Raw genomic sequence first — 27,859 nt, forward strand, 5'->3', positions numbered from 1 at the left:
CCTTGCCTGGTCATTTTGGAAATCCCACCTCCTCTCTTCTATTATTGGTGGATATTTGGGTTACTTCAGGCTTGGCATTGTGATAAAATACTGTTTCTATGACCAGCCTTGCACGCGTTGTCTGTAAATGGATGCACATCATTCTGTTGGGTATGCTAGATGCATACTTCCTTGGTGACAGGGCTGCAAGTGTCCAGCTTTAATTATCAATATTATCAACATGCTTAAAAAACGGTACCTATTACGCTCCCAACGTAGCCTCATTTACCAATCTTTTTACCATAGTATTTTAGTGGATTAAAAATGTTTGAAAAATATGAATATTCAGTTGTGAACCAAAATTTTAAAAGTGAATAAGAGAATCAAAAAATATATTTCTATTTTTTAGCATATTCTATTTTCAAAGTGGAAAAAAATGTCATTTATAGTTTCTACATCCAAATGCCTATGTGCCATATACCCAGCACAGAGTGAGCCCAGCAAAAACATTCCCCTCCCCGTCAAAATTCAGCCTGTGATAAAAACTGGACATTTGTGGGACAGGTCTCTCCAGCAGTCTGCCCGCATCCGTGCTTGGGCTCTAGGGCTTCTCCCTGGTCCTCACTCTTCATTCTCTTCATTATTTCCTCTTTCCAGAGTCCCAAAATTTGGCTTCTTCACGCACGTCTGAGCTGTTTTTCCTCCAGCGATGACAAGATCCCCCTCACCAGCTTTGACTCATGGTGCCCCTCAGATGTGTATCGACATTCTGGTTCTTCCTACTCCTGCTGTCGTCTGTGGGGGATACTGCTGTTGACTCCCCAACATCTATTCTAGTGTTTCTTGGATGCAATGCAAGTTGGAGAACTGAGCTCAGATCGAGTTTGGGAATAATTAGTGCAAGAGTAATGCCATCTCTTTTGCCAATTAGCTGATTCATAATGGGCATGTGACAAATTTCAGGCAACTTGTGAGGAAAAAATTGAGAGACTTCTTAAGAAAGTCTATAGTCTCTTTCTCACACAGTGTGTGTGTGTGTGTGTGTGTGTATGAGCGTGCACGCGTGTGTATCTCACTCTCCCCCTTCCACTGGATATGAACGAGGAGCAAAGCCCTGATTTTCTGGCAGCTGTGTTTAAAGTAAGAAGGGTTGACAGGAGGAGGCTGAAGTCAGTCACATGGACATCAGAGCAGAGACCTAGAAAGAACTTAAGCCTTATTTGTAAGCTGAAAACACCAACAACCAACCCTGAAGTTTCTCCTCTCTCTGAAGTTACTTATTTGAGATTAAAAAAATTGCCTATTGTTTAATCCAGTGTAAGCCAGTTTTTTTTTTTTTTATTGCCCACCGTCAAAAGCATCCTAGTAGAGTAGTTAACTTCTTTGAGTTTGAACAGTTTTTCCATAAGTAGAATGGAAATGATGGCTGTCTCATAGAATTTTTGTAAATTATTTTGTAAAAGTTACACTACATTGCACATAGGGGATCCCTCATTAAAACACCCGACATGTGGTAAAGGCATGTTCATTTTTGATATATAAGTGAAGGAAGAAAGAGAAGAAGGAATACATGAATAGAAGCTCTGTTTTGACAGAAAGAGAAGTAGAAGGAGCTGAGTCACAATTCTGCTAGAACGTAATTTCCAAAGGTTGGGGTTCCTCGTCTTTTTTTTTTTTGGGCTCCCTCACATACCCCAAGCATCTAGAACAGCACGACACATCGTAGGCAGTAAACATGTATGTGGCAGTTATTAAGCTCATGAGGTCCAGAATGAAGCTACGTTTATGGATTCAACAAGTACTAACAGGCACCAACTGTGGGTCCCACACCGTGGGAGGACAAGGCGCGCAGCGATGATGACCCAGTCCTGTCAAACTTCTTCCTGAGCAGGGAAAGACGTGTCAGATAGTTCAGTAGAAGAGAGGGTACAGTGAGTCACGCAAGGAGTCACGAGAGCTTAAAGGAAGACAGACCAAAGATGCCTGAGGGTCCAAAGAGACTGCCGAGAAATGAGACCCAAAGAATGAACAGTTCTTCTGTAGGAGGTGAAGAAAATGCAGGCTTTGTGCACTTCAGAAGCAACATGTACAAAATATCTGCTGGGTGATCGTTAAATGTATAATTCAAGCATGTCTGAGGACGGGCGGGCGGTGAGACAGGACAGGAAAGTAACTAGTACTTAGATCATGAATCCCAAGCCAGTGACTTAGGTTTTTCTTCAGTAAGAAAAGTGGGAGTTTTGGAACAATTTCACAGACTCTAGGACGGTCAGGTCTGCGGACGAACGTCATTCTGGATTTGGCAGGCTCTGCGTGGGTGGGCGATAAAGTCAGCCTGGAGGGGTCACTAGAGTACCCAGTACCTGAACTGGGGGCAAAGTCAAAGTAAGGTTGAACCTTCAACCTTGTTCTCAGAGAAAGAGGACAAAGTGAATCCTCCTCAGGTGAAGAAAGAGCCAGAGCTGTCTGTTGCCTTTGGCTTCTCTCAAAGGAAAGTGGTATTAGCAGTGCTGGCCTCTTCATTCTGGGGCCATGTCTTCAGTCCCCTCAACAGCCTGCTGGTAAAGACCAGTGACCAGGGACCGGGGAGCTTATGCTCCCTACACACCAAATCCCTCGGTGACGTTACCAACACGGGTCAGTGCAATGTTCAGAAATGAAAATGAGATTCATGAGTCTCTTCTACAACAGAAACAAGCTAGAGATTTTTTTAAAGTTAAAAAAAGCTACTTTGTATGACAAGGAAGAGAAGATACTTTAAAGTTGAGATAGGAAAGAGGAATTTACATATTAATGCCTTAAGAAAAAAACACTGAAATTTCTGTTTCAGGTGCTGTGTTAAGCACTTCAGACACCACCCACCGCCCCATGTAACCCTACAATAGTCCCACAGGACAGTTCCTTTTATCTCTGTCTTACAGATGAGAGAGCTGAGGTCCAGAGGTCATAATTGGCCAACATCACTCTGGCCACACCCAACTCAAAGCGGGCTGGTGATACTGAACTACCTTCCTCATGGTTCAGGTGGACAGATCCTTTATTTGTGGTCAAAAGATACAAACGCCATTTGACAGCCATCAGACTGTGTGGAACTAAAATATTACCTCCCTTTCTTCATCTATAAAGTCTACACTAGGATAACATCTTCAGCCTATTTCCCAAGTTTTCCTTGAGGACCACATGAGAGATGATACACATCAGATGTTTCGAAAATAACCAAACACGAGGTGCTTTATGGTGCTTTATTCTGGTCCACAAACACTCCCTGATACTTGGGATCTGGCTTGGTGCTGACTTTAGTAAGCAGAGACCTCCAGGAAATAATGAGCCTTCCTCTGCAACATAAAATTAGGGAGACTCAGCACGTGCCCAAAGGCAGAACATGAGGCCCAGAAGTTTTCCTCTGCCTGGGAATGACAAAAGCAGATATTGTTTATCATATTTTAAATATTTTTAATCAACATGCATGCAAATGTTTTTGCAAAGTTAGGTTTTGTCTTTGGTGTTGTTGGTGATACTCAAAATTTCTACCATAGAATACAAATAATTCCCGTAAACCAGTCAACCTAAACTATATCAGCAAGGCCCCATTCTTCATCCCTATTGTACACTGATTGTTCTCATGCTTGCCGCGGAGCATTTTAATGGGTACGACACTGTAATGTACAATTACAGTAGAAAAAAAAGTAGCCTAAGCTATTGGGAGAACAGAGCGTTGAGACTTTTCTTTTTTCCCAAGGTTGGATATACAAAGAAAGAAGCTGCTTTCAGTGAGCTGCTCTGGGGCCTAGAGGGAAGGCCAGCGTATGGCCAGGCCCTCCAGTTCTGCCAAGCCATTACAGAAGCCCACACGGCCTGACCCGGGCCGAGAGTGAGCGCGCGCACCTCTGAACACAGGTGATGGAGACGGGGCCAGGCTGATTGGCCTTTCTGTGCTCTGCTGTGGGCTTCTGCGCCCCACATTCTGGGAGGGCTGTCCAGCTTTCCTGCCTCAGCTCCTCCATGATGTCATCTTGGGAAAGTCACTCTCCTTCAGAGATTCAAATAACACACCCCTAACAAATGTTTTCCTTACCCACCATGCCTCCAGAAAGTCCCTTCCCAGTGGGACCTCCACATACCTTTGCGGCCCTGCGGAGGCCTAACTGGGCCATACCGGAGCTTCTCATTTCTCTCCTCACCAAACTGACATTTCTCCTCATGTCTTTGCTCAGCCAGCTTCGATTCACCTTTGAGGACTTGGCTCAGGTGGGCCTTGCCCTGGGAGGCTTCCGCTGAGACCCTCGAGCGGGATTAGGTGGAACAGCTCTACTCTCCTGACATGTTATGCTAATTTTCACTATTATAATTGTCCATTAGAGCCACACACCTGTTTGTCCCACTAAACTTTGAACTCACCTTAAGAAGGGGAAGTTCTTTGATGATCTTAATACCCCCTCTCTCTTAGCATAGAGCCATACCCCCATTGGATGATGGTGCTTATTAATTTACTGATGAATTAAATGAGAAACTGTAAAGATGGAGTATAATCTTTCTAATGGTCAGCACCGTATTTCATGTGGCCATTCATATTCATTTAGCGTCAAGATTTAGTAGGAAACGCAAAGGTATGGTATCGGTGAGATGCTCTTCATAGACATTTATGCTGCAACTAGATATTATTATGAACTAATAAAAGTTATTAAAATATGCCATGCACTCCTCTAAGTACTTTGCAAGTATCAACTCACATCACCTTAACACAGCCCTATGTGGTAAGTGTTGTTACTGACCCCAGTTCAGATGAGGAAACATCTTACATAGATACATACATACAGTTATAGACACAGATACAGATATAGATAAAATGACTACTTCAAGGTCAAAGAGGAAAAAGAGTCTAGATTCAAATCCAGGTTTCTGTGCGCAGGACCTGTGCTCTCTACACTCAGTCCAGGGAATTGTAGAGCGTCCTTCTCCTTGGTCTCGTCAACCTTATTCACACCCCCTTTGGAGCAATTACCTGGTTTTATCAAAATTGTCTGTTTTCATTTCATTTTATTAGGTTTTGCCTAATAGACTAAGTTCTTAAGGAGTGAAGATCATATTTCCCAGCACCTTGAAGAGTGCCTGGCACATAATAGGTGGTGTTTTTTTTTTTTTTTTGCTTTTTTGCTTTTCCATTTGTTCTTATTTAATGAGTAGAGGACTGAGAATTCCTTGAGTTGTGGCATGACCACATCAATCTAAAAGAATCTCCAGGTAAATGCTGAAAGTTGTAAATGCCTAAGTGTTCAAACCAGTGCTGCCCAGCTCTGGCCCCAAAGATCCTGGGTATCCAGTGAGATAGTAAAAGTTGTTTGCAAAAAAGGGCCATCTCATTAAATGGTTAAGAAATATGAAATGTGATATTATAGTCCCTTTCACATCAAGTAAATAAATCAAATTATGGTATGCTCCACCCACCAGTGTGGATGCTACAAATTAATTCTTAGCAACAACCTCACTCAAACCTCCTTATGGAATAATTTTATGGGATATAAAGATAATTTGAGTTTGCCTCTAAGGTTGTAATTCAACAGTCATTCTAGGAGCAATAGAAAGAGGAGAAAGAGTGGAAGGAGGGAGAAGAGAGCCAAGCCACTGAGTAAAGGAACATCTCCCGGGGTCTGGAAAAGGTAAAAGAAAGGAAGCTTCCTTTGAGGGATGAACACAACACGCATGAACCAGAATGGTCTAAGGATCCAGGCCACGGGGGAAAGGGATGGGAGCAGGGGGGGCTGTCCTGGGGATTCAGGTTAAGCTTTCTAAAGCCCACTGTGAAGACACTGGATTCCAAAGCCTACAGCATGTGTTCTGAGCCTTGCTTTGGCTGAGCCTCACATTCCCTTATGAACTTTGAATTTGGTGAGTTTAAAGGCATGTGGCATTTAGGAAGCTTTGAGCTGGGGCCACACAGAGCTTATCACGTCTGAGGCCTTTTGCAGATCCATTAATTTATCTAAAGTGTAGATGTACGAACTCTCAAGAGACCCAACTGGTTCTATCTCACCCAGTTGGGAGTCCAAAGGGCTAGAGGAATCCGTGTGATTCAGACTCTCCTGTCCGTATAGATGGGCTCTAAGATAGTCTAGGGTTGTCTTCCAAAGTCAACTGGAGTTGAAAAAGAGAATGAAGTCCTGGGTCCTGGGACTTCTTCAATTTTTCTCTCAGAACATGAAGGTTGTAAGGGGACCCCCTCATTCCACCGCTGTGAGGGGAATTTTCACAAGAAACTCCCTCACTCAGACACTTCCTTCCAGCATCCTCGTTCTCCTGTCTCTTCATACCTACTTTTTATTCCCCCATCCCTCTCCACATTTACTTTCTACCTGCTACAAGGGGGAAAAATACAAAAATAATATTTACCAGATCGGGTTTTTTTTTTTAATTAAAAAGACAGTAGCAAGTTCAGCTCAATAAATATTTGTAGAATCTCTACCATGTGTCTGACACTAGAATTAAAAAAAAAAAAAATGGACAAGGCACAGCCCCTGCATGAAGCTTAAAGATGGAAGGATAAACATATGGAAACATGCAAATATGAACAAGAAGAAACAGAAGGTTTCTAATAGGGGAGAATCCACAGATTTAGGCTTGTGTTCCGCTAGACACACCCCATGTATCTTCTGCATCACAATCATCTAAATCTTTATTCAAACAGATATTTTGGGGGTCCACTCTAGACTCAGTGAGTCAGCATCTCTAAGGCAGGACCCAGGAATCTGCATTTTAACCAGCACCCACAGAATGCAGTGTGTCGTTCTCAGAGACCCGTTGTGCGGGCAGGAGAGTGGAGGGTGGGTAAGGTTTCAGAAATCAGAGATCTGAAAGGCGTGCTCTGCAGAAGGAACAGCAAGGCAATGACAACGAGAAAGCCCTTGGGGAGCGCACTGGAAAAGAATCCACTTTGGCATGGGCACAGAATACTGAAGAAGAGCCACAGGCAATGAGCGGAAACCTGAACTTTTGTGTCCTGCCTTTGGGGAAGGCTATTAGCATTTGTTTGCAGCCAGCTAACGAAGAAATCCCCACTTTGGTTAATTTTTGTTAAGACTCTTATGTCATGAGGATATCCAATTTCTTTTTCACTCCCTCTGGTTTCCTAACAGATTTATAAAAACAATGTGAGCTCTTTTGTTGTTGTTGTTGTTAAACCAACCTTGATTTAAAATCTGGCTGCATCACACATAAGCTCCGTGACCTTGTGCAAAGTCACCTATGACCTGTGAGCCTCATGCTGTGCACCTACAAAGTAGTCATGATAACAATAAGTTGTTGCTAAGGCTTAGCAGGAGGGCACAGGAGGGACGTGGCCCAGAGCAGCACTCAGTGAAAGGAAGGGGGAAGGCGTTCTCCGTGCGCAGGGCTTCCAGAACGCTGTAAAACTAGAGTGCTGTTTCCTGACTTCTCCTTGGATTTAATAACTCACCCTGTGATTCTAATCTTCAGATTCAACTGTCTACCTGGCATATTTATGCTCCCACTGAATTTCAACTTGTGAATCTCTTTTAAGGCACGGCAGCCTGGGACGGCATTAAGGCCTTGTGTTAGGGTGGCCTGGTGCCAAGGCAAATGTTTAGACTTGGCTGAGGGCTTGGCGTTCAGTTGGTGCTTGATGCTTTAAGGAAAATGCAAACCCGGGAGCTTTTTTGGAGGAAGAGAGGGGCTGGCTTCTCGGCTGGCCCGTGATGGCCACACAGGGGCACCGCCTCCCGGTGACAGGGGGCGAACGTTTGACCTGAGAGTCTGACGCATTCGTCCCTGGGAGTGCCTGGAGTAAATGCAGCCCTGAGTGTGGGGCGCCCTGTTTGACTTGGCCACGGGCCCCACAAACCTGGCGGTGGGCACAGCCCAGAGGAAAACAGCCTTGACGTTGACTCTGGTCACTGCTCTGCTCAGGGCCACCTGTGAGTTTCACAACCTCCCTTCCCCTTCCCACAGCGTCTGAGCCAGTTCGATTTTGTTCCTGGAGAAAAGAGACCCCACTGCTCTCTGCTGTAACTCTCAGTCTCTGCTCAGGTCGGCGCCTAAGGGCACTCACCTGTGCACACCGCTGAGCAAGGCGCTGGGCCCGCTGCTCTGTCAGAAGCCTTTGTTAATTCCGGGTCTCTCCCCTGTTTCCAAGCATCTATAAATATACACGTTCTATTGCAATGGGAAGAAACTAACATTCATTAAGCACCTGCTTCAAGCCAGGTGCTTTCACACACAGAACCTTGTTTAATCCTCAAAGCAACTCTGTGAGAAAGGAGTTAATATCTTTATTTGATAAAGATGGTCAGGTGATGGGGCGCCTGGGTGGCTCAGTCCTTAAGCGTCTGCCTTCGGCTCAGGTCATGATCCCAGGGTCCTGGGATCGAGTCCCACATCGGGCTCCCTGCTCGACAAGAAGCCTGCTTCTCCCTCTCCCGCTCCCCCTGCTTGTGTTCCTGCTCTTGCTATGTCTCTCTCTCTCAAATAAATAAATAAAATCTTAAAAAAAAAAAAAAAAGATGGTCAGGTGACGCGTCAGAGGAGCCAAGATTTGGACGTGGCCTTATGACTCTCTAAGTTCATGTTCTTTCCACTCACTGCGCTGCCTCTTAACAAACTCTAGAAGAGAGCAGGGGGCAGGGGCAGGGGACTAGATTCTAGTCCAAGTTCTGACATTGGTTGGCCAGAGACAAAGCCCTCCTTCTGTCTCAGTGTCTCTCTCTCTTCATCTGCTGATTATGTTTGCCCAAAGGCCATCTTCAGAAAATGAAGGGTGTAGACAAGCAGCCTCTAAGGGCCCTTCCACTTTTGATATATATCACAGGCTTGCAAACCAGCACCAGAGAGGAAATGTGGGGAGTGGGTATCCTTTGCTTTTACTAGTTCTGCCAGAGGAAGCTCTATGTGTTGGGTGAGGGACAGACAGTGAGGTCTCGAAGGAATTCCACTGTGGTCCCACGGTTGAGTGAAGACTAAGGTATGGGTGGGCCCCTTTTCATCCCAAGACAGACGGTCTTTAATAAAGGCAATTTGTACAGCAGAAAGAGACGACACATAGATGTCGCCGATATTCTGAACAGTGGAGATGGGCATATACCAGGCACTGTTGTACGCTCTTCACGCATGCTGACCCACTTCCCCTTTGCAAGGACGCTAGTGGAGAAAGGCAGTTATCTCCCTATTTTGCACATACGTGAGGAAACAGAAGCTCAGAAAATCTGCACACACAACTGGTAAGGGAGGCCCTGGGATGTGACCCCTGTCAGTCCCTCTTAACACTACATTTCCGTGGCACTTGGACAAAGATGTATGGATGGGACAAACTCATTAAGGAACTTGTTCTGTATTTGGAAAGAGGAATAAAACGAATGGTTATCGAGCAGCCAGCCTTGGCTGACCACTTGGCCTGGGTCATTGCCCTCAATCCCCACAATGGCACTTCAGACAGGTGACATCTTGAAGGAAGCATGGCTAAAAGATCAGACGGGACCTGTTGGGGGGGAGCAGAGATTTCTGAGTCCCTGTTGTCTTTCTGACCATAAGCACCACACTGCTAAAAGCACGTCAGGGTCTTGGGGTCTCTGGTTTCTGGTCCTCCACAGGAGTTAGAATGCACAGTGGATTGGTCACCCAGGACAATCTTTACTGCTCTTTCTTACTTGGGGAGGGTGCCTCAATGCACAATGCAAATCAAGAATATTAAGGATAATCCTACATAGCATAGCATTTACAACTACATATTTCAATTATTATTATTTTTTTCAATTATTTCTTTACAGATCTGTTTCTCCATCAGTCTGTGAGGTGCTTGAGTCCAGGAAACACACTTTTCAGCTCTGCTCTTTAGGTCCTGGTCACTGCACCAGGCAAGCGGTCGCTTTTCCCTTCCTTCCGCATCATGAGCAGGTGCTTATGACGCCCCAGGTTAAACATGAGAAGGAGAAACAGAAAGTATGTTCCTGTTCCTGCGGCCAGGTGGACGCTGCAGGATTGGACTCTTACGTCTGAGACCCATCAGAATAGAGCAGATTATGTTTGCCCAAAGGCCACTGGGAAAACTTTAGAGCTGAGGAGCCAGAATTATTAGCTGCTTTAAACTGTTTTAAGGTACCAGAAAAGCAGATTAAGTATGTTTCTGAACACACATTCAGACAGTATCGTGGCATGGATTTTATTTACGGAATCATCTTACTAATTAAACAAAATTGACTTAGTAACAGAACTATAGCCTCTATGTTCAAGGTAAGCACTTCAGAGAGAAAGAGGAGAGAGAAGGGGAGAAAACAGACACATTTCTCAGTATTCCTAACTCCCCTCCCTAGATGCAGCAGAAATGGCACACGTCTGGTGTTTAAACCTCTTTTTATACATGCTTCTTAACTCATCGCCTCATTCCATGTAATCACATGTGTCTCTAACCTCTACTTACTTACTAAAATGCATGACAATCTGTTCAAAGGAGCACAACTTAATCCCTTTTGAAAATTAGGAATTGCCAAATTGTTTCAACCTGGTAGAAAGCAATAAATTAATCCTCTGAGCTATTTGGACCCCTTGAAATAATATACCGAATTTGATCAGAAATTATTCACCTTCTTAAATCATCAAGAAATAAAAAAACAAAAAAATCAAAACCGGAGAATGCCAAGCACTGGAGTTGAAACTGCGAGCGCTTACTGCTCGCTGATTTAAGAAAGCACAATATGTTTCTGGAAATTGTTTGAACACAGGTGCACAGAGAACCCAGCGGCGCTCACTCACCTGTTGGCTCCGTCCCAGGTCCTTTGTCAGCAGGGACTGTGGCTGCCCCACAAAGGAGGAGGCTTCTGATTTTAGTGAAACATGTGGCTGAGATGAATTCGGGGTGAGTATCTTCTGGAATATGATATACCCTCAGGAAAGGCCAGTTTAGTTAAAAATGCATTGTTTTTCCCTCATGAAAATGGAAACCCAGAACATCAGGAAAGAGGAAGCTTAATGGTGTGTGTGTGCATGTGTGTGCGTGTGCGTGCGTGCACACACACACACAGGCATGTGTTGGGGGGTGTTTGCCCAGAAACAGACACAAGAAAGGGGTTTGGTGGTGCGCAGTGTGAATGAAGGCTGGGTGAGGTTACTGAATTATCAAGACTCAGTGAAGAGTCAGTGAGTTGGAAGGACTGTTAGACTCATTCAGAGATGCCCTATGTCAGCCGTGGAAGCCTGACACACGGGCTGCTTCTTAAGGAGTCCTATTCCTGGGTCTTCCCTCCGAACTGTGCAGTGACAGTCTCCAAGGAGACTCTTGAGCATCCATGTTCAAACAAGCTGCCCAGGTTATTCTCATCCATGCCTTGGTTTAGCTCCTTACTGAAATCTTATATTCTATAAACGAGAAGAGTAGGACCCAGAGACATTGGCAAACACTTCCGAAGGCCACCCCTGTGGTGAGCAGCAGAGTTGGGGTTCTGCTCCAGGCCGCCCCCACTTTGGAGGACCATACCAAAGCCATGCTCCCCTGTCTCACGTTTCACTTTGAAACCTTTTGTTTAGAAAAGAGGAATCTCTTCTCTCTTGGCAGGCTGCCTTCTCTTCCACCGCAAATAATTCTTTCTTTCAAACAAAGCTAAGCTTTTCTAAAGCTTGGAAGGTCCATCCTGATCACCGTGCAGTTTCCCCCTTGTAAGTCCTATGACAAGCTTATGCCATCTTCCCCTCGCTGAGCCCGGGAGGGACGTTGTCTCACACCTCACCACCCCTGGAGAAGAGTGGATGGGGCAGTCTTAGGGGCGTGAATCCATGCCACTTCTTTCATTTGTCTAAAAATGTGAGGAATGTTTATTATGGCCTAGGGTAGGGCCTGGCAAACCTTTTCTGTAAAGGTCGGGGAGTCGATGTTTTGTGGGCCACGTGGTCTCTGATGACTGTCTCTGGGGCTGGCAGGCAGCCACGGACTGCACGTGACTGAACGGGAGTGACGGAGTGCCAATCTTGACAGAATCGGGCAGTGGGCTAGATTTGGTCCTCAGGCCGCAGTTGGCTGACCCTGGCTCTAGGAAACCCAAAGATCAGAAAAACCAAAGAATCGTCTCTAAGCAGTTCACCATCTAGTATAGGAGAATGGCCTGAATCTGAGAGATGGAAGAGAGCGGGGACACGGCAGGGACACTCCAGGGCTGGCTCAGCCTCCTGCTGCCACCGAGTACCACAGACTGGCTGCCTTATTCTCTCAGGGTTTAGGAGGCCAGAAGTCTCTCATCCAGGTGTCCTCAGAACAGGCTGACTCTGCAGGCTCTAGGGGAGGGTCTTTCCTCGCCTCTTCCAGCGGCTGGTGGTTGCCTGCAATCCTTGGCCTTCCTTGGCTTAGAGACACTAAGTCATCTTGCCTTCATCCTTAATCTAATTTCTGCCTTCATTGGCACATGGCGTGCTCCCCATGTCGGTGTCTCTGCCTCTTCTTACAAGGACATCAGTCATACAGGATGAAGGGACCATCCGACTCCAATGTGGCCTTGTCTTAACTGATCATATTTACAGAAAGCCAAAGAAGGTCACATTTACAGGCACCTGGAGTTAAGACTTCCACATATCTGTTTTGGGGACACAACTCAACCCACAGTAGGGTTCTTGACTCTCCTTTTACTGTTATGTCTTGTGGTATATATACCATCAGAGGGCACTCAGAACACCCAGCATTCCCCCCTTCTTTCCCACCCAAACTCATAATTTGGCTTGGAGATGGATGGCATGGGAGAAAGCACAATGCAGAGTTTGCTGGAAGTCCTTATCAGAGAAGATCTGGCAAGTTTCAGTCCTGGTCATCTCAGGAAGGGACGGCACAAGCAGGGCATCCAAATGGAAGCATCCATACACGAAGTGAGGGTTGTGCCAGGACTTGAGGAATGTCCGTGAGACCCACAGGTCAGAACCAGCCTGACCTGAAGCCATGTGGCTGGCAGCCCTAGTTATGCTGACACGTGTCTGGGAAGGGGGCTGCTGAACACTTGACCAGGGTTCCCAGAATGGGAGATGCTCATGCCCCAATCACCTGAAGCAACCACCTCTGAGAGCAGCAAGGACGAGATAAGAAATAGAAGCAGGCCAAGGAAGCATCTGGCACCAGCTTCACTGTTTGCTTTGATCTGAGACAGAATGACAGACTTTGATATGAAGATTGAGGAGAGAGGGGACTGAAGGAGTAGGTTGGGACAGACATCCTAGAAGGTTTCACTGGGGATAGGTAGGATTCTCTGGTGAAGATAAGGAGATTGTTAGAACTAGGAGGATTTTAAAAAATACCAGCAAAATTAAGTTCTCCTTAATTTTGGATCACTCTGGTGATTTGGGACGTGGCTTTGGAGACCTGCATGTCTCAGAAGGAAGGAGAGCTTTGAGGGCAACTGTGCGATGAATGGGCTCAATGACACTCCTATGGATCAGAGGTGAACAGAACCACATCTTTGGTCGGTTTCCAAATTTCCCACTGTTTATAAACACATAAGGACTGTGATTTCACATAGATGTTGTATGACAGTGTGACTGTTCCTTAGGATAAATTCCTAAAATAGAACTGCTGATTCCAATGGCATGACCATTCTAAAATCATTACAATTAACAAATTGACAAAACAGGAAACAACAAATGTTGGCGAGGATGTAGAGAAAGGGGAGCCCTCTTACACTGTTGGTGGGAGTGCATGCTGGTGCAGCCACTCTGAAAAACAGTATGGAGTTCCTCAAGATGTTAAAAATAGAGCTAACCTATGACCCAGCAATTGCACTACTAGGTATTTACACTAAAGATACAGATGTAGTGAAAAGAAGGGCCACATGCACCCCAAAGTTCATAGCAGCAATGTCTGCAATAGCCAAACTGTGGAAGGAACCGAGATGCCCTTCAACAGATGAATGGATAAGAAGATGTACAAGATATATACAATGGAATATTACTCAGCCATCAGAAAGGATGAACGCCCACCATTTGCATCGACATGGATGGAACTGGAGAGGATTATGCTAAGTGAAATAAGTCAAGGGGAGAACGACAATCATCATACAGTTTCACTCATATATGGAACATAAGGAATAGCATGGAAGACCATAGGGGAAGGGAGGGAAAATTGAAGGGGGGGAAATCAGAGAGGGAGACTATACAAACCATGAGAGACTACGGACTCCAGGAAACAAACTGAGGGTTTCAGAGAGGAGGGGGTGGGGGGATGGGGTAGCCGGGTGATGGGTATTAGGGAGGGCACGCGTTGTGATGAGCACTGGGTGTTATATGCAACTAATGAATCACTGCACACTACTTCAAACACTAATGATGTACGGTACAGTGGTTAACTGAACATAAAAAAAATAATTACAATGGATATTGCCCATTTTCCTCCAACAGTTGATACTTAACAGCAGTGTATGAGCATTTCTATTTCCTTGAACCCTCACCCAGATCATTTCCATCAGTTTTTCTAAAATTTTGTTAATTTAAATTTCTTGAATTGATACTGAGGAAAGTCTTTTTTGATTTGCTTCCTGGTCATTGACCCTTCCACTTCTAAGTTCTGCCTCTTTCTACCTGTACCTATTTGCAATGGGTTGCTTAATTCTTTCTTTCTGATTTGTGCTAGTTATTTACATGGGAGGGAAATAAGCTGTCCTCTTGTAAATATGTCCTTTTGGTCTTTGACCTTCAACTTCATTTTGTGAATTTTTTGCAATTCAGATTTTTTTTAAATCTCTGTGTGGTAAAGTGTCTCATTTATTTCCTTTATGGCTTTTTCAGTTTTGTATCATACTTAGAAAGACTTTACCACTCCTTAACAACCAGTTGTTTTATTCAGTAGTGTTCTTGTGTATTTTTAAATCCATTAGTCATTTATTTTGATGTAAGGACTGAGATGTCAATCCAGTCTTCCCATGATCATAAAATATTTTTTTTACATCGCTGGAATGAACGTCACTCTGTTGGACAGAAAAGATATACTACAAGGAAATCATTTATGCCGTTCTGTGGGCTGGCCAGGCAAGCCCAGCCCCCACACAGCAGGCCATCAGGAATGGCACACTGGAACTCTCAGGCATTGCATAAAGCTGGTACGTAGGTGGGATTTCTTCTCTGGAGAAGATGCAGCTCTGCTCCTAAGGCCTCTCAACTGATTGAATCAGGCCACCCAGAGCATCTGAGATCATCTCCCCTTACTTAATTTCTTTTTTTTTTTTTTTAAGATTATTTATTTGAGAGAGCGAGAATGAGAGAGAGAGAGAGAGTACATGAGAGGGGGGAGGGTCAGAGGGAGAAGCAGGCTCCTCACTGAGCAGGGAGCCCGATGCGGGACTCGATCCCGGGACTCCGAGATCATGACCTGAGCCGAAGGCAGTCGCTTAACCAACTGAGCCACCCAGGCGCCCTCCCCTTACTTAATTTCAATGGATTATGAACTTGAATCACAACTCCAAAGTCCCTTCACAGAAACACCGAGATGAATGTTTCCCTGAATACCTAGGGACTGTAGCCTGGCCAAGTTGACATAGGAGACTGACCAACGTGCTGTGCTCTTTTCTTAGCATACTGCTGTTTGTTATTGTTTTATTTAATATCTTTATATCAACATTTACCAGTGAAAATTGTCTGGCTTTTTTATTTTTACATTTTTATGCTGGCATTATAGAAACACACACAAAAGAAGAGTTTGCATAAAAAGAAAATCATCTAAGTTAAAGGCTTTTAAAAGCCTAGTTTGGTCTCTGCAGCAATCTTGGTCCAATCTGGAGACAGAAACCACACAACAGATTACATAGGGAAATTTAATATAAATAATTACTGACTATGATAAGAGTAACTGATACAAGATATAAAGAAACTCTCTCTGGCATCCTAGGACTGAGGGAGGGCACCCAAGAAAGGAAATAATTTGGAAGGGTTTCAAACTTTGTTGGAGAAGGTGTACTTTAGGCCCTGCATATAGAGAAAGTCTCTGGGTTAGCCAGGTAGCTGGATTATAATCACTTGGCAGACAATAGGTAGATCCCTCAGGTGTAGATGGGAAACAGGTGGTCACAGAAGGCTTTCAGAGATAGAGGGTTGCTCTGGGAGAGGAAGGGGACCAACACGGGGTGGGGGAGATGCAGCAGGAACAAATGGCCTGTGAGTGACCTTCCTGGCCCTAGGGAGCTGTGTACATGTAAGATAGGAGCTTGCTGAGGCTGTCCTAACAAGAGGTTACTGACAGAGGGTCATACACAGCTCTAGTTTCCACGTCAAGAGAGCCACAGAAAGGTCACTACCAAACCAAGTCTGGGAGGGGCTGGTGGTGAGGCCTGGCTCTACTGGGGTCCTCATCCCACATGGCCAGGGCCTCCCACCCTCTAGGGAAAGCCTCTTCTCCCTGCAGTGCCCCTCCAGCGCCCTCTACTGAGAAAGCTTACCATCACACCCCTTAGACATAGAGGGATTCTGTTATCACAGAAAGGGTGTGATTGGATCTGAGGGGCAAGGGATTGATAACTGACAGGCCCTATTTTGGAGAGCCTTAGTTAATTTTCTCCACAATTATTTTTCTGTTTAAATTTCCTTTGTTGTCCTTTTTTTTTTCTAAGATTTATTTCTTTATTTTTAGAGAGAGAGAGAGAGCGTGGGTGGGGGAGTGTCAGAGTGAGAGAGAATCCCAAGCAGATCCCCGATAAGCATGGAGCCTGATGCAGGGCTTCATTTCACAACCCTGAGATCAAGACCTGAGCCAAAAATCAAGAGTCGGGCGCATAACAGACTGAGTCACCCAGGCATCCCTAAAGCAATTTTGGGAACTAGGGAAATTATTAATTTCATATGATCTCCAAGTTTCTTAAGTCTGTAATTATTATTTTGTTAAATGTGATTTTCAATTAATAAGTTCTATTAACATAATTATTCATCGGTCTTGCATAATATCATTTTATAACTCATTTTTGTGCACACTACCTTCTTACAAACTACCTTTTCACCAGGGGCCAACCTTTCAGCAGACTCCCCTCACTGAGGCTCCCATCACACTGGCCCCTGGAATGTTCCTCAGACCTGCCCCGCAGATTCCAGTCTCAGGGCCTCTGACATTGCTGTCCGCTGTGTCTGGAATCCACTCCTGCATATGTCTGCATGGCTCTCCACTCCGGCTCCTGCAGGCCTCTTCCCAAGGCCTTCTAATCAGAGAATGTGCCCGCCCAATCTAATTAAAGCAGCACCCACATCACTTCCTCTCCCTTTATCCTGCTTTATTTCAGCTCTTGGCATCTATTAAGCTCTAACATATATACACACACACATTTTTTATTTGTTTATCTCAACTACCTCCCATCACTGGGACGTCTGGTAGAAAAAGTAGGGACTTAGTTTCTGTGTTCTGTGTGTCCTCAGTGCCTAGAAAAATAACGGATACATAGTAGACATGTGATCTATTTTTGTGATTGAGTAGACTTTACCTATTCTTGGATCTTTTGGGAGGATGGGGTCAAAAGAAACCACTTAGCAATATTTGATGCAGTTAATTTCCTGGGGGAAATTCATGGAAAAAATGCAGGCATGAAGGTTTTACATGAAAAGTGGTCCTAATTGTTGTGCTAGTAATTGGAGAAGAGCTCAGGGGGAGACCTGGTGTGGCTGGATGTCAATTCCCTCGTATAAAGCAGTAAAACATCTACGTGTAGCTGCGCATTTTGTTCTCTCCTATTGTTTCTTTCTGTAGTTGGGCATATGGCAAAAGAATATGGGAATCCCTGGTTGAACCTACCCTGAGGGCCCAAGTTCCCTCACAACAGCCTCTTACCTGTGTGGGGTCTTCTCTGTGCCTCTCACCCCCTTTTTACCCCCAGTGGTTACAACTTAGCTCTTCTCTCCAAATACTCAGGGGGCCACAGTCTATTCTTGAATGTCCTTTGTGTTAGGAAAATCCTCAAAGTCAGTGCTGGTTTTTTCATAGTGTTTTTTCTCCTGGGTCTCACCCTGATCTATGCAGCCTGGGATGCAGGGGAACATGAGTGCACCAGGACCTCGTGGTGAGCTCAAAATGCAGAACATGAGTCAGATGGGCTGTGTGTAATTCAACAACAGCTTCAGGAAAGCAAAACTCACTGCAACATTTCTCCTGGCCTCCACTCCCCAACCACCCAAGGCTTCAACTAATGTGATTTTGGAAGACGCTCTTGTTTCACAGTCCAAAACACTTGGGGGAAAAAAAAAGGCATAAAATTGAGGTGGTGGCTTCCCCCCCACCCCAGGAGATTCCTCTTTAAAAACTTACATATGTTCCCTTTTATTACTTTATTTGCAAAAAAAGAGGGGGGAATTTGAACCTATGGAATTATTATAATTGTACATTTAAAAAATCCAATTCAGAGAACTATTTCTCTACACATATTAAACTAATTTACTCACTGAAAGGTCCCGACCAATGGGCTTCCAGAGTGGCCCAGAGAAATACTGATCATTCCCCCTTCAATCTCCCTCTCATCAGAATATTTCTGTTTTCTTCTGGATGATGTAATAATTCTGATGAAAATGTCAACATTATTTCCCAGACCTTGTTAATCAAGCATAGCTAGTTTTGCTTTGTTTATTCCCATCTTTTAAAACCATTATTCGGATGTGAAATTTGTTACCATCGCAAAGTTTCCCATTGAATAAAAGATGATCTGTTTTAGGCAGTCACAAGTGCACCCCTAAGTAAACTCTAGTACTGTTATTATAGATGATCTGTCCTTCAAGTAGTGGGCAAACAGTGTACTGGATGCGTTATGTTAGGACAAAAGCCATCAAGCTGGGGGAAATGTCATATTCCTGCCTCGTGTTGTACTCAATTTAAGACAGTAGGACAAATTAAACAGTTAATAACTGCAAATAAAGATCATTTTGCTCATTCCTTTGAATTTTTTTTATATGTTTCTACTGCTTCTCTAGTTGAAGTGGCTAGTGAGTGACTCTGTGCTAAATGACAGTAATGAGACTTCACTTTATTGGTTTTCAGCTGATTTTACCTATGATGCTTCTAGTGTTTCCCAATAAGAAAAATGATGGCCTTTCGCTTGAGATACCTGTCGTTACTTAAGAAAATAGCTTTCTGTTCCAATTCATTAACGTACTTCTAAGGAATTGTAAGGTTTATAAAGTTTGTTTTTAGCATCTACGGGAATTCCCTATAAATGGGATTGTTGGGCCCTTGAGGTATATTTATTTTTAAGGCTTTTGAAATGTATTTCCAAATTATCCTCCAGAATCCTTATATCAATTTAGATTTTGCAGGTGTGTATATGTGCCAATGTTAGATTTATGAAGCTTATCAGGAGGAACATGTGTTTTGGTATACATATTTTTCCATCTGGTGGCCCATACAAGATCAAAGAAACGCTAAGTTCCCTGGGTATCCTTCCAGAATCTCTTCAAGCACAAGATACAAATATATACTTCTTTTTTCTGGAAGAGTTGAATGTGTGTGGGATATATTTATATGTACCAGCAGAGTGCCATCATTACGTTTTTTAACAGCTGGACAGAATCTCAGGAATGGAGACAGCACCAGTTAGTTATTCAAATAGTCCCCACTGATGGGCATGTCGCTAGATTTCAGTACTCCTCTGGGGCGGACAGCACTGGACCTCCATCATTCCCTTACATGCGGATACACCCATGGAAGCCTCAAAAGTAGGAAACTATGTGAGACTGCACGGACGTGCAACTCTGACAGCTACTACCAAACTGTCCTGCAAAAGGGTTTGAAGGACTTGCGGATGTCTTCTATGTCTGACTGTGGCCACTGATGCAGACTGCCAACAGTATGATGAAATTCCTGACTTTTACTAAACACAGAGGTAAAAATGGTCCTTGGTGTAGTTTTCAGTTACTCTTCCCATGCATGAGAGGAGCTGAGCATCTTTCCACATGCTTGAGAGCCATTGGTAGTTCCCCTCTTATAGACTGTCCACTCCCCTACCCTTTGCCCAGGTTCCTGCTGTTTTGTTAGTCATTTTACAAAAAGTTTTTTAGAGTTCATTATATATAACAGATGTCAGTCCTTTGGGGATAGGAAATATAAGCATTTTCTAGTTTTCTCACTTTTAATTTTGCTTATATGGTTATTTTTATGCAGAAGGGTTTTTTGTAGATTTTTTTTTTAGTTAGTCAATTTATCATTATTTTCCTGTATTATTTTTAAATTTTGAGCCATATTAAAATGGTCTTCCTCAATACAAAGCTGTAAGGTTAAGTACCTCTGTTTCTTTTCACATGTTGATGGTTTAATTTTTTATACTCTAATATCTGATCATTTTGGAATTACACTGGTGTATGATTTAAGGTATGGGCCCACTCTTCATTTTTATTTTGAGAAACATGTTGTTTGAAGAGGGTGAGGAATTTGGAACCAACTATTCTTTTTACCCTTACTCGTGGCTTTCTGCCCAGCTGCCCTATGGATTCTTTATCTTTAAAACCATTAACTTCATTCAAGTTGATCGTCACCTGTCAACTTTCCATTCCACAGAGTTGAGACTTTCAATATGTAGATTTAAATCTTTCATTCCAGGAAAGTAACCGTTTCCCTTGCAACATTAAATACTTGTCGTACACCAGTGTGTTCCGATGCTCCTTTGGGGACTCCAATTATGTAAGTGTAGTTACCATTACTTTTCTAGTCTTTCACTAACTATCTTGTTCTTTTTTCTCCTTTTTAATCCTTTGTTTTCCTTTCACCTTTTCCCACATCTCTCATTTGCAGCCTGTCTCTTGGTAGATTTGGTGAAGTGTCTACTCTCCCACACTTCATTTTTTATGCTGCTTTTGTTTCTTTTCTCCCATTTTGTTCTGGAGTTATGCCAGCATTGTTGATCTTCCCATCAGCTTGCAATTTCTTCCTCCGGTCTTAGACTTCTGAATTGTGATCTTTCCTCTCAGAGTTAACTATTTCATTGCTTTCCGTGTTGCTGTTGTTGTTTTTATCAGGGATTAACTGGGAAAGTTTTCATTGCTGCGCGGCAACACTTTCTGACAAGTGATCATGTGCTGCCAGGTTTTTTGTATTCATTTCTTAAGTATCTTTATGTCTCCTTTTTACTACTTAGTATTGGATGGGTTAGATCTTCTTAGATCCCATCATCGATTTCTGAGAGTGCTGGGTGTCGGGGAGAAACCAGTATAGCAGGTAGTGATGCAAAGTTCAAAGCTCAAAGGCTCCATCATTCCCTTCTAATAAAATGTGGGGACCATTCTATGCCCTACTTTATCTTTTCCTGGATTCAGACCAGGTCCAGAAACAATTCCACCACCATCTCTGCTCTTCCTGTCCAAACCATTGCTGTCACTCCTGCAGTAAACACTGTCATTTCAGGATGACCCTCTTGCCTATTTCAAGGTCACCTGCTGCGTCTCTCACTAGTTCTGGCCTCTCTTCTGCCACTCCTCACACCAGAGTTTCTGCATGATCTTGGGTTCTTTTTGACAGGCTTTATGTATATTTTAGAAATCTGTGGATTTTATGTGTGGCTAAATTCAACTAAAAGTGGAGCTTGTACTTTTATCTTTTTTTACATTCTCCCTGTTGCTTTTATATATCTTCTGAGAGGAGAAAAGGAAAAAGCCTGACTTGTGCAGATATATCCTCTCCTGGGACGTACCCTGACTACTTCCAACACAGAATTTTCTTCACTCATATTGTCTATTGTCAAATGCTCCATAGATTTGAAAATCTGTATTCCTCTTGTCTAAAGACATAGTTTTGTTTTGTTTTGTTTTTTAACACATTTTGACCACGTCTCTGGGTAGGTAGCGTGAGCACGTTATACCCTGGGATTCATACAAATGCAAATACACACGCGCATCTCTGGCAGACAAATCACAACAGGAGCACAGGGGTCCCCAACTTTACTGGCTGCACTGCACCAAGAGTCTGTTTTCATTTTGTTCATTTCATTTTGTTCTGCCTTTTCTTTTAAATGCTAGGCATGTTCCATTAAATTCTGCACCTAGTATTTATGGGGTGCCTCCTTTGGGTCACACACTGTGCTGGGTGTTTTAATATGACTGTGTACAACATATGCATTCAAATGCGATCTCTATCTTCATGAAAGTTTACAGAAAGGCAACTACAAGGTCAAGAGAATTAAGTAGTTATAAAGAGGATGACAGTGACATCACACTGCCTTTCATTTATACTATTCAACAGAGTTAACAAACAATTTGAACATTTTTATCTAACTTATTTTTTAAAATATCTGTGCCAGTTGGGAAAAGATTGTGCTGTTTTTCGGTAAGAAAAGAATTAAGGTTCAATGATTTTGTGACCCACTCAAGATCACAATCACTAAGTCACAACATTGGACCAGAATATTTATGTTTTAAGTCTTAGTCATTGCCCTTTGTATCTCATTAAACACAGACTCGACTAACATGATTAGTTGTCAAAGAAGGTTAAAAGAGAAACTTTATTTGAAAGAGTGAAATATCAGCACGGCAATAAAAATAATTTTCATTAATAATCCAACATTAGTTCTAGGGGACATATCTTAAAATGTTTGAGTAGTTAAAATAACAACAGCAACACCACCACCCCAACACACACACACACACACACACACACACACACCTCTGGGGTACTCGTTAGAATGGGGATCTTGCTAGTAACCTTGTTCTCCCGAGAATTGATGCCAGTTGATAACAAGATCAAGAGAAAATTGGCTGAGTGATATATTATATGGACATGTTTGTATGGAGGGCAGCTTGGGACCTGGAGGCAGTTATGAACTATTTCTAACATTAGAGGAGTTTGAGGTCAGCAGGAGACACAGGCCTAAGTTCCACTTCCAGAACGCCCCTCTCCTGGGAGTGTGAAACTCTGAATGAGCATTATCCTAATGGAGATCAACTCAAGACGCAGAGAAGGCTGACCACAAGCCCTCCAAGGAGGACAGACCCATGCAGAAGACAACAAATGACACGCATATCTGGACAGGGGGTCATTTGTGGAGAAGGACATTTGATAAAGTGAGCCAGGATGGCAGAACCAAGATCACTCTGTGAAAAACAAAGGAAGAAGCAATGGAACAATTTTTTATCAGAGCAACAAGCCTTCCTCAGAAGCACTACACCCTGACATGGCATCTGTGTAACCTGCAGGTAGGGAAGCACCTTAGGCCTTCCAGATCCACCTGGTTTAATGACCTGCTCACGTGTGTGCTGGCCATCCACGACTTGGCCTTGACCCTGGTTTTGCCTAAGACCAGTATCAGCCCCCCCCCCCCCCATCCAGACACCCTTGGAAACTTGTAGCTGGTGTCCTCGGCTACTATGGTCTGTCAGCGACAGTCCAGGACAGAGCTGATGCCAGCCACATCTGTGCACAGGACAGAGGGGCTGAAATCAGGAGATTATGAAAGAAAACAATAAAGCAGAGATCGGAAGGCTTTGCAGAAAGAGAAAAGAGAAACAAAAGCCAGACACAGGTTGTGTTTTCCTCAGAGAGAGAGCCTGCATCATCACCACAGATTTCAGGAGGAATGTCCAGACATAGCTGTATGAGAATACACCCAAATGTGGTTCATGAACTTGCTCACGTCTCAACTGGGCCACAGAGGGGGCCTGGAGTTCCATCCTAAACTAAGGCCAAGTTACTTTCCAGGGAACATCAACATGTAGTTACTGGTCAATAGCGTTTTGCTAGGGATTCAGCAGTACTCTGGGGCAGTTGTACGAAAGTCCAGTGGAATTATTTTATTTAACTAATACAAATCTAAAACTCCAGGAAGAATTCATTCATTCGTAAATTAGTTTGTTCTTCCTCTAAAATATACTTTACCGTATATATCAAATATATTGTCAGAGACTGATCGGATCGGAGCCTGGCATATTATAGGCATGCAATAGATATTTTACTGAATAAAAGAGGGGAACAGACAACAGATTATTATAAAAACATCTGTGTCAGATACGGGTAATGCAGAATCTATTCCTGGCCTTCAGGACACAGGGGCTGGGAGACGTTCACATAAACCACACGGCACAGAAGGTGAGGGCCCTCCCCCAGCACGTGCTGTCCCTGGGTGATCTCTCTCTTTTCCTCCACTTGCTTCCAAGCAAAGCGATTTGTTGTTGCCCCTAACATACCAGAGCACGGCCACTCATGGACTCTTGGCCCATGTATCAAACTTCCCACTAGTCCCTCCGCTTAGGAGTCCCACCGGCACATCAAATCCAAGTGGGCAAAATCTAACGTGTCTTCTCTCCTTCAACCCAATAGCCTCCCCACCCCATCTATCTGGTCACCGAGCTTAGTTAGTTCTGTTTTGTTAAATTCTCTCAGAATTTTACTTCTCTTAACCTCACAGCAACTGCCATCGTTCAGCCTCTGTAATGTCAATCTTACTCATGTACTACCCACTGCTCAGCGAGCCGCAGTGTTTTTCTCAGTTATCTCGCTAAAGATTGACCACAAGTGGTATCCTGTCCTTGCTGACCAGTTACTCATGAGGGGGAAGAGAGTGTGACAACCAGAGAATTTCTCAGGTGACTCTGCTTGTTAGACTGGACCTCCTCAGGGAAAGCAAACCCGGGTCCTGTTCTATGCCTGTTGAGTGTGGGATGAGGAAATGTCCTGTCTCCCTCAGTGAGGCCAGCCCACCGCAGTCTGCAGTAGAAGCAGGCTTCTGGTCACATTTTCTGTTTCTGCCTCTTTGAATCACCTTGTTTCATCCTTCACACTCTCCAGGGGGCTCTGCACATGTCAAAGGGGAGTGAACACTGGCAGTGACAGATTTTCTTTTTCAGGGCCAGCCTGGGCCTGGAGAGCCCATGCCTCTGGTTTCATATCCACCCCCCCCCACCTCCATCTGCTTCAGAACCAAGAAAGAACACTGGGGGCCCAGGCCTCTTTGGGATGCGTTTGAAGTGCACGCAGCACACATTCTGCTCTGAGGCCTCGGTGCTTTGAGGAGGCAGGTTCACAGCACTCAGCGCTATTTCCCTGAGAGAATCGGCTGGTAGCTCAGGGACCAACGACCTGTGCGGAGAACACATCATGAAACAGTCCTGCTCTGCAGCCCCCGTGTCGCTGGCTGATGGGAACCTCTGCAGGTTTCCTCCGCAGAATATGCGAGTGAAATACGGGACACGTCTAAGAAGGCAGTGTGTTCTGGATTTAGCTAAGAAAACAAGACACTTGAAGGCTGTGATCCTGCATCCCTTCCCCGTAGGGCAAGTAGGCACCTACATCTCCTGCTCAAGCAACACCCAGCCCACATCCTCCCCGCCCTCCCACACAGAGTGCTCGTGTCCTATCTGCACCCCGGGTTCGCACCTGCCCCCACCCACGCCTGCCTCTTCCAGACTCTGCTTCTCAGCAGCCATTTATCCTTCAGATACTTGTGCATATAATGCACAAGCTTTAAGAGAACCAGAGTGGGAGAAGGGTGACAGATATGATGGAAGAGGTGCTAGTGAAAAGGGTCAAGTTTATAGGCACACAAACTCAGATGCACGCACACGCATGTATATTTTATGGGACTATTTACAAAACACTTTCATTATCTCACTGATCATTAGAATCTTTTTTGAAGGATGTGGTAGTATAGCCCCCATTTTGCAAATAAACGAGCTTATAATTTCACAGAGGTCCGAATGCGCCCAAGGTCCAATAGCCAGTCTGTGCCAGGACTGAAGGGAAAATGTAGAACTTCCGGCCCACTTGGCCTCACGTGCCCGATATTATGCTGCCTTTCTGCATAATTTTTAACCCTTTAAATCTTTAAGTTGTTTTCTAGAATGCATCATGAACTATTTTGTGGCACCGTTTTCAAATCCATTTGTATGGAAGAAACGGGATGCAGCAGAATAAGATCAGCCAGGAGCCAAAGGCATGTTCGACTGCCAATCCAGAGTATACAGGTCAGCCCTCACCTGCGGCTGTGACTACACACTTCCCACACTGACTATCCAAAACACTCATATGCCAGACACGAACATTCCAGGAATCCCCATGTTAACGACTGTCAGAGGTTGTGTTGACAGAAGATATCCACTACTGTTACCCTAAGATGCTACATTTGGCCCAAAGGAAATACAGGCAATCCTCATTGTTCACAGATTTTGTATGTGTGAATCTGTCTACTCTCTAAAACCTGTGTATAACCCTGAAAGTCTTCCGTGGTCACTCAGGAACATGTGCAGAGCCGTACAATATTTGAGTCACTCCACGGGCACATTCCCAGCCAGGCTGGACACAGCAACGGTCTGCTTCTTGTTTTCACTCTCTCAATGTGGACAAGTGTCCTTTTCATGGTCTGATTTATGTCATGTTTTTCACATTTCGGTGCTTTTTGTTGGTGATTTTGCTGCTTAAAATTGCCCACAAGCATGTACCAAAGTGCTGCTTGGTGTTCCTGAGTGCAAGAGGGTGGTAAGATGTCATTAGGGAGAAAATCAGTGCATTAGGTAAGCTTCATTCAGGCATGAGGTGTAGTGCTGTTCAGTTCAATGTTAATGAATCAATACTCTATATTGAATAGGTTTCTTTAAACAGAAACATACATCAAGCAAAATTATATACTGATCATTGACAAAAATGCTGTTACTGGAAGCTCTCAGGAACCTAACCCTGTATTTCCCAGGAGCAATGGTTCAGTATTTGTTAATTCATTATTTGTGATAACTTTGTAGAACATAACTACTGTGAATAATCAGAAGTGACTATAAGTAATTTTGTTTGTTTGTATTTTAGTCTATGTCGCTTTATCATGAGTTATTTCTGAGAGCAAGTGTTAAATAAAATTCGGGTCTTGTTAGTTCTACTCGATGTTTTTAAGTAATGAAAATAACTCAAGCACTCCCAATAATAGCCTCAGTGTCTTCATAAACAAAATAAATATACCCTGAGCACCTACAACGGTCCAAGCACTGTCCCAGGTGTAGACATTCAATGCTGGACATGCCAGACATTGTCACTATTCCCTGAAGTGTATGGGCCCAGGAGAACAGCAAACACAAACAAGTGATCACACAAATAAATGAAAGAAATTAAGTTGTGCTAAATGCAAATGAAAGAACAAGGGACTCAGAATGGCTGGTATCAAAAAGACAAGAAAAAACAAGTGTTGGCGAAGATGTGGAGGAAAAGGGAACCCTCATGCACTGTTGGTGGGAATGCAAACTGGTGAGGCCACTGTGGAAAACAGTATGGAGATTCCTCAAAATTAAAATCGAATTATATGATCCAGTAATTCCACTAGTGGGTGTTTACCAAAAGAAAACAAAAATACTAGTTTGAAAAGATATCTGATACCTTTATGCTTATTGCAGCATTATTCACAATAGTCAAGACATGAATCAACCCAAGCGTCCACCAACTGTTGAATGGATAAAGAAGATGTGGTATATACACACAATGGAGTATTACTCAGCCATAAAAAAGAATGAAATCTTGACATTCATGACAACATGGATGGAACTAGAGGGTATTATACTAAGTGAAATAAGTCAGAGAAAGACAAACATCATATCATTTCACTTATATGTAGAATCTAAAAAAATAAAACACATGAACAAACAAAGAGATATAAATAGAGAACAGACTGGTGGTTGCCAGAGGGTAGAAGGGAGGATGGCGAAATAGATGAAGGGAATTAAGAGGTACAAACTTCCAGTTCTGAAGTAAGTCATGGGAATGAAAAGTACAGCAGAGGGAATATAGTCAATAATATTGTAATAACATTGTATGGTGACAGATGGTAACTACACTGATTGTGGTGGGTACCACACAATGTACAGAACTATCAAATAATATGTTGTACACCTGAAACTCATATAACATTGTACATTAACTGTTCTTCAACAAAATAAATAGCAATATAAAGTAAAATAAAATAAAATAAAATAAAATAAAATAAAATAAAATAAAATA

This window comes from Mirounga leonina, unplaced genomic scaffold (assembly GCF_011800145.1).
Source record: "Mirounga leonina isolate KUSES-001 unplaced genomic scaffold, KU_Mleo_1.0 Mir_118, whole genome shotgun sequence".
NCBI lineage: Eukaryota > Metazoa > Chordata > Mammalia > Carnivora > Phocidae > Mirounga > Mirounga leonina.